This window comes from Rattus norvegicus, chromosome 6 (genome assembly GCF_036323735.1).
Source record: "Rattus norvegicus strain BN/NHsdMcwi chromosome 6, GRCr8, whole genome shotgun sequence".
Lineage (NCBI taxonomy): Eukaryota > Metazoa > Chordata > Mammalia > Rodentia > Muridae > Rattus > Rattus norvegicus.
Window position 1 is genome coordinate 38,558,505 of NC_086024.1, and position 6,761 is coordinate 38,565,265.

The following is a 6,761-nucleotide window of genomic DNA, read 5'->3' on the forward strand; positions in this document are numbered from 1 at the left end:
TCAGGGCCAAGTTCAAAAACTGTTTTTTCCAAGAAATTTATTCTACTCAGTATCATCCTTTTGTCAACCCTGCATGTTTGTAAGGAATTACACATAGTTTTATCGCTAGCACATAACCAGGATACAGTAAGCTATGATGATTGTGATTGTGTGTGCGTGTGCGTGTGCGTATGCGTGTGTGTGCATGTGTGCGTGTGTGTGTGTGTGTGTGTGTGTGTGTGTGTGTGTGTGTGTATACTGTGCAGCCTGGTGGTTATTATAGTGACTGAAGCATAAGTCTAAAATGTCCTCACACTCAGGTTTACAACACTACAACACTGTTTGGAATTATTTCATGCTTTCAGAAGAAAACAATAAAGAAAACAGGTTAACGTTCAGTTTTATTAACTACATGGCAGGATTTTTGGTGCTTTGTACTATATAAAAATAAAGTATTAATGTCAGAAGTAGAACAGTCACCCTTAGTGAATGTAAAATTTTCCCAGCGAAGTTGTTTTCCAAAGGTAACGCTTAGACTGGAAATCTTGGAATGAAAAATGTTTACCTCCAGAAGAAGTTTGGTGGGAAAATTTCGTAAGTGCGAAATTCAATTATCCAATTTCGTCTTCTCTACGTCCCCAAGGAAGTGGTTGCTCTTTATTTATGACAGACGTGTCAAACGCAGCACAAAGTAGTTAAGATACAAACTAGGAAGCTTATCAGGAACCCACGCAGTCTGCCTTTCTGTCTTCTCCAAGGAGAAGGCTGAGAGGGGAGAGAACAAGCAAATGCGCCAAAGCCGTAAATCTGCACGACTACCGCCTGCCCCTGCCATCCTGCCACTGCAGTGAAAAAAACGTTAAAAAAAAAAAACTTAAAATCTATAAAACACCGAGGCTTTTATTGTTTGAATTCAGAACCTTCTGCTAAGGAGAAGCTTTTAAACTCCCAGAATCCAAGAACCTCTCCCGTTCCTGATGACCAAGAATGTCGGAACAGGGAAGACGAGCAAAATCCCAGAAGCAAAGGAAAAAGATGATCATGGTAACGTGACAATTTCCATCGCTGCAGCTGGAGAGAGGCGTAGCTCTTGCCAACATCCGCTGACGTCTCCCTTTGCCAACCCCTAAAATAGAAACCCCTGAGAAAAAACAGGAGCATCCCTCAGAAACACAAGAAGTCTGTCTAAGATTTGGTTACATGTAAAGATTGGCTTCTGCTGGCTTTGCTCTTACAGAATTCCCACCGAGCTGCTTGCCTGCCTCTGAGTCACTCAGCAGCCAGCCTCCCTCTTTGGGTGAGTTTTCTTTTAGAAGGACTTTTCTTATATTTTTTTGCATTGCTCTGAAATTTTTTTCTTACTTTTTAAAAGAATTTGCGATACATAGTGACATATATTTATGGGATATAGTAAGACATTTGAGGACATATATAAAATGGGGAATAATTAGGTCAGGCTTCATGTCACTCCAGCTCTCCCAAGGCTTAACATTTCTTTCTGTTGAAAGTTCTGGAATCTTTCTCACTGCTCGTTATTTGGAACATATAAATTTTTTTTCTATTCTAGATAAAGAGTTATGAGCCTGGGACTCAGATTTGCAAACAGTACTATTTTCCATCGTATGTTCCCACATAATTTATTTCATTTACATGAAGTTGTTCTAAGGACTAAGGACTATTCATTCCCTTAAATCAACTTGTTCACCAAAGTAAACCCCCAAGCAGAGATGATGGCATTTCTAGCTTGTTTGCTATTTCGAGTGACATTTTTTTTTCAGTTTCTTGTTTCTTTGCTGTGCAAACATAATTATGCATGAAATAAAGTAAAAACAAAAAAAAATTAAACAGCAGTTAGTGGTTGGATGTTATTTCCAGTTTAGAACCACTGTCCAGGCAACTATAGCAAACTCTTCCCTCTGTTATTACAAAACAGCAGTTTGTGGACGATGAAAAGAAAACACAGTTGCATTTTCTTTTAACTTCAAATACAGAAGCTAGTATATCTATCATTACCACCACAGTACAATACATTATGGAGAAGGTCATTGTAACTTTAGAGGGGTTATTTCCATCCATGTCTCTCATCCTTTCAAAATTGTTATAACCAGACCAGACTGTTGCCAAATGCTCCACTAAAGAAAACACACCAAGCTGAACTGAGCTAATTAGAGAGAATGATATGAAACTCAAAGGTCACTGTTTAGACCCAAGACCAAAGCAGATATTGTCATAAGCACCCCGTACAATATACCAACTTAGCCCTATTTCTCCCTTTAATTACACCTTGTCTTGCTACGAATTTCCATATAGACACTCCTTCATTAAAAGCCCACACTTTTGGTCCTTGAAATAACCAAGGAATCCGTGTCACAACAGGAGGAATAGTGCTACTTCTCTTTCATAGTATTCTGTTATCACCTCTCAGTACGTGATAAAAATAATGTCAATAAGAAAGCTAATATTTATTAAAGATGAAGACTGCCTTCCACAGAATATTATGCTTTATAACATGACATTCCTGTGGAGGAATGGGTTAGCATTTTGCATTGTTCTTATGTGTTTAGCTGAATTAGCATCATATGAGGCTTATATTTTGGTAGGACCTGAGCTTATAAAACATCATGCCCCTCATAGCTTCTAAGTTAGTCCTTATTCAGAACATGAAAAACTATCTGTAGGAGATACACATGATCCCCAAAACTTGAGGGTATGATGACCATAACCACTCTAATGTAACATTAAAACTACACCAACACAACAAATATGCTGAAAGAGAAATCCAATACACCAGAAAGTTGCTTGAAATTACTTTGTGACTTTGTTTCCAAATGTAAAACAAGCCTGTTAAAATTTTCAAATGACCATGACTTCATAATTTGAAATTAAGTTAAATTTGTATTTTTTTCAAATAAAAGCTTAACGAATAATGACGATATGAACAGCCCATCTCTGAAGCCTTTGTTGACCAGTTAGAGAACATGATCTTGAGTCAGCCCAACAGTCAGCATTGCCCTTTGTACAGGGCCTAAATACCATGATGATTCCCAGTTCTACGTAGACACAGACCATCCATCACCATGCAGAAGGGCTCTTGGATTATCCTGGGCATTAGATGTAAAAGCAAACAACCCCTTCTCTCTCTCTCTCTCTCTCTCTCTCTCTCTCTCTCTCTCTCTGTCTTCCTCTCTCTGTGTCTCTCTGTCTCTGTCTCTCTCTTTGCTCTTTCTCTCTCTGGAGCGAAAGTTCTCAAAGAGAAAGTAAGAAAGAGGCATGCTTTGGGCTGAGCTTGTGAAGCTTGTGCTTTGAGCTATAGCTCTAAAGCACACTGTGTAAGAGGAGCCTCCAAACCAAAGGAAGTGGAAAGGATAAGGAGACAAGAACACTAAGAACAACACTTGCCTTTAGAGATCTTGGGCCAGAGTGAGATGATCACCATTGTGTTTTGTTTCCAACAGGAAAAGAAACATGTGTAAACTTGCTGAACAAGTCTCTCAGACTCCGATTTGACTCTGCAATGCCAGGCAACTGGGGTGACTGACAATGGAATGTTCTCTATGAAAAACCAGATGCCTGTTGTGACCAGATGGTGAAAATAAGTTTCTATTACCTTGTAACTCTCTCTCTTGTGTGTCTGCACACACACACACACACACACACACACACACACACAGACACACACACACACACACACACACACACACCTTTCTCATCTCTGTATCATGAAGCTTCTGGAAGTGCTTCTCTGTTTTTATGCATATTATGCCTATTTATATAGCAAACAACTGAGAACGTTTCTACATATGTTTTCAAGGTCCCTGCCTGCTACTGAAACTTTTCTATTTTCAGCTCCTTTTTACCAGTCCATTTTCAACAGAATCCATGGAATATATATTGTCCAGAAAAGAGTCTCTCGTAAAGAAAAAGGATGGTATTTGTAGTATCATTCATAATACATGTAGCAGTGGAAAGTAATAAAGCTGCATCAAAACATGAAGATGAGGACTTGAGTTTAGATGCCTGGCATCCACACACAAAACTAGGCATGGTGGTGTGCATGTGTGATCATCATGGCTGTGAAAATTGAGAGGTGCGTGGGTTCGTGGAACTCAGCTGCCACCATACTAGTCAATTGGTGAACATCAGTGAGAAGCCCTTTGTTAAATATTATGGACACACAGAGAGATAGAAAACAACCTGTATTCCTTTCCTCAAACACAGGCATGTACACACCTATACACACACGCATGTGTGCGTGCGCGCGTGTGCACACACACACACACATAGAGTTCATATACAAATATGAAGCATTAAGACTACATCAGACATAAGCAGGAAAGAGAAAAAAGAATACTCCTGAGAAAGTAGAAATAAGAATGGTAGGCTAAAGATGAATGAAATGGAAATTTTAAATGAGTTTAAAGAATTAACCGGGAGGGGGGGTGACACAATAGAAAACAGAAAGGAATACAGAAGTATGAATAGCTGGTGTCCCAAGGGGACAGCAATAACACATTCAATGATGCACTGTAAGAAAGTTTTCCTGAAACTTAGTAGGAGAAAATGAAAACAGATTGACCTCAATATGCATCTAAGTATAGGAGAGGATGTAGAGTAAAATGTTCCAGAGGCATGTCCAACAAATTACAATGTCTGAGCAGGCTCTGAACTAGCAAAAGTGAACATTGATCATACATCTGTCCATGTCCGGGGTGCTCTCATGTGTACTGCTACACCCAGGCAAGTGTTCCTCACGCTGTCCGTCTTGCTCAGGCAAGTGACCGTCCTCAATGTTACTACTTCTTTTATGATCTTTTCCTTAGTTTAAAGATCATGACACAAAGGAGTTCCCCAGGTCTCCCTGGAGAAAGTGGCAAGATGGGAAAGGCTACACAGACTATATTTAGCAGCAGCAATAGGCAAAGGGAGAAAGATATAGTCTCTGAAACTGATACTTGGTTGAGGTCTGGGGTAGTGGTGGTGAAAATTGTAGTGTCTAGTACTTGGTAGCAACAAGTACAATTTCTTTTTTGGATTGTCTTATTTTGTCTTTATTTTGGGTGTTCAGGTGCACAGAGTTGAGTTATAATAATTGTGTGCCTAAGATTATAATGATTGGTTCATATATGGCAACCCTTTTCAAAACTTTCATTCTTTATTTCCCAAATTATTTCACTTTCAGGGTATAAGTAAAATTATAAATGTGACTATATTGGTACGCATGTACTCGTGAAAAAGTTAAATACATAAATCTGCATGTATCCAGTCTGCTTACTTTTACTTTAGGAACATGTAATTTTAATTAACAAAATAGTTTAGGGTTGCAGAACTCATCCCGTCTTAATATGCTGTGTCAATATAGAGTTCCGCATCTGTCTATGATGCTTTTCATATATCTGCCTTTGGGGTGTTGCCTGTGTTTCTTTGGCTTCTGCTTCGTGAGATTGCATGCTACCCACACTAGTTTTGCAAACCCTTTTCCCCAAGGAACGGACAAGTGAATTTCTTTTTACTCTATGCATCAAAATAATGGTTTGATATCTGTGCTGCTAATCTAATCTTTGTAAATTGGTGTGAGAATTTCATTGAGATGTGTTTCCGGCCCCATGTTAGTGAATCATATGGTAGGCTCAGTGTTAATGTAGCTGAGAAGTTGTAGTCTCAAGCAGAACACATGGAGGATGATGGATAAAGGGATGACTGATGCCAAAAACATGACTGTCAGATTTTCTAGTTTTTACTAATCTGACAGACATTAAGTTGTGTGTTTTTCTAACAAGCAGTGGTATTGTATACCTGTTTGTGAACATATTATGCCCACATGCCACTTTTCTGTGGAATTTCTTCCTTAACTGGTTTGAAGTACCAAATCATATAGGTTACATGCCCATTATTTATACTTAAAGGCATTGCAAGTATCTTTTATGAATATGTCTCTAAACTCTACCTATAATGTTTTTCATTAGACAGAAGTATGTGTATTTGCTATGTCCTTCTTTCCCCAACTTTTGTGTTTGTGGTATTTCCGAAGTAGGAGGATCTTAAAAGCATTCTGTTTGTAGTTTTTATTTTCATTGTCTTTTACCTTTTAATGCAAGATCTCTTCATTTTGTCCACCTTAGTAGTAACAAGATGTATTTTATGTGATAAAGAGAGCCTTTCCCCAATACTATTTTGCAGCTAATTTTTGCCCAATGATTTTGGATACCACGTTTACCATGGATACTAAATTCTCAGTTCTATTTAAGTCTTTTGAGGAATTATGTTCTGTAGGTCTATATTCCTATTCATATATTATTTGGCACTTTGATGATGATCATGGATTTATTCATATGCCAAAGCATATCTAAACCAAATAAAGTCAAATTTGTACTGTTTATTTTATATCAATTAAACCTTAGTATGATTGTTAGAACACTAACGGGTTTCAATGTTGTATTTTATAAAAGAAAAACAAATTTAATCCTTGTTTATCCAGTCTAGGAATGCAAAGCTGGACTAATAGCATGGTCTATTAATGTAATTTAACAACTATAATAAAGTAAAAATTGATATTGTTAATTACAGAATATGAATAGATGGAAAACTATGACTGCACTATTACTGTGACATTAGTAAAAGAAATTTAAGAGAAGTCAATAACATTAGGTAAAGATATATTAACTTTTATATTGTTATTTAAATGTTCTTCAACATTTTCTATTCCTAGAAGTACTAACCGGATAATTTGAAATAGCATGGTTTGTAAATAATAACAAATTTAATAATGCCTATAATATGCATTT

At 37.5% G+C, this 6,761-nt stretch overlaps 1 long non-coding RNA gene across 1 annotated transcript; it reads left to right on the forward strand.

The window, feature by feature from the left end:
- Window positions 1-685: 685 nt before the first annotated feature.
- LOC120103511 (uncharacterized) lies at window positions 686-6,397 on the forward strand. Its single transcript, XR_005505796.2, has 2 exons — window positions 686-1,276; window positions 3,435-6,397. It is a non-coding gene; the product is annotated as an uncharacterized LOC120103511 (long non-coding RNA).
- The last annotated feature ends 364 nt before the right edge of the window (window positions 6,398-6,761 follow it).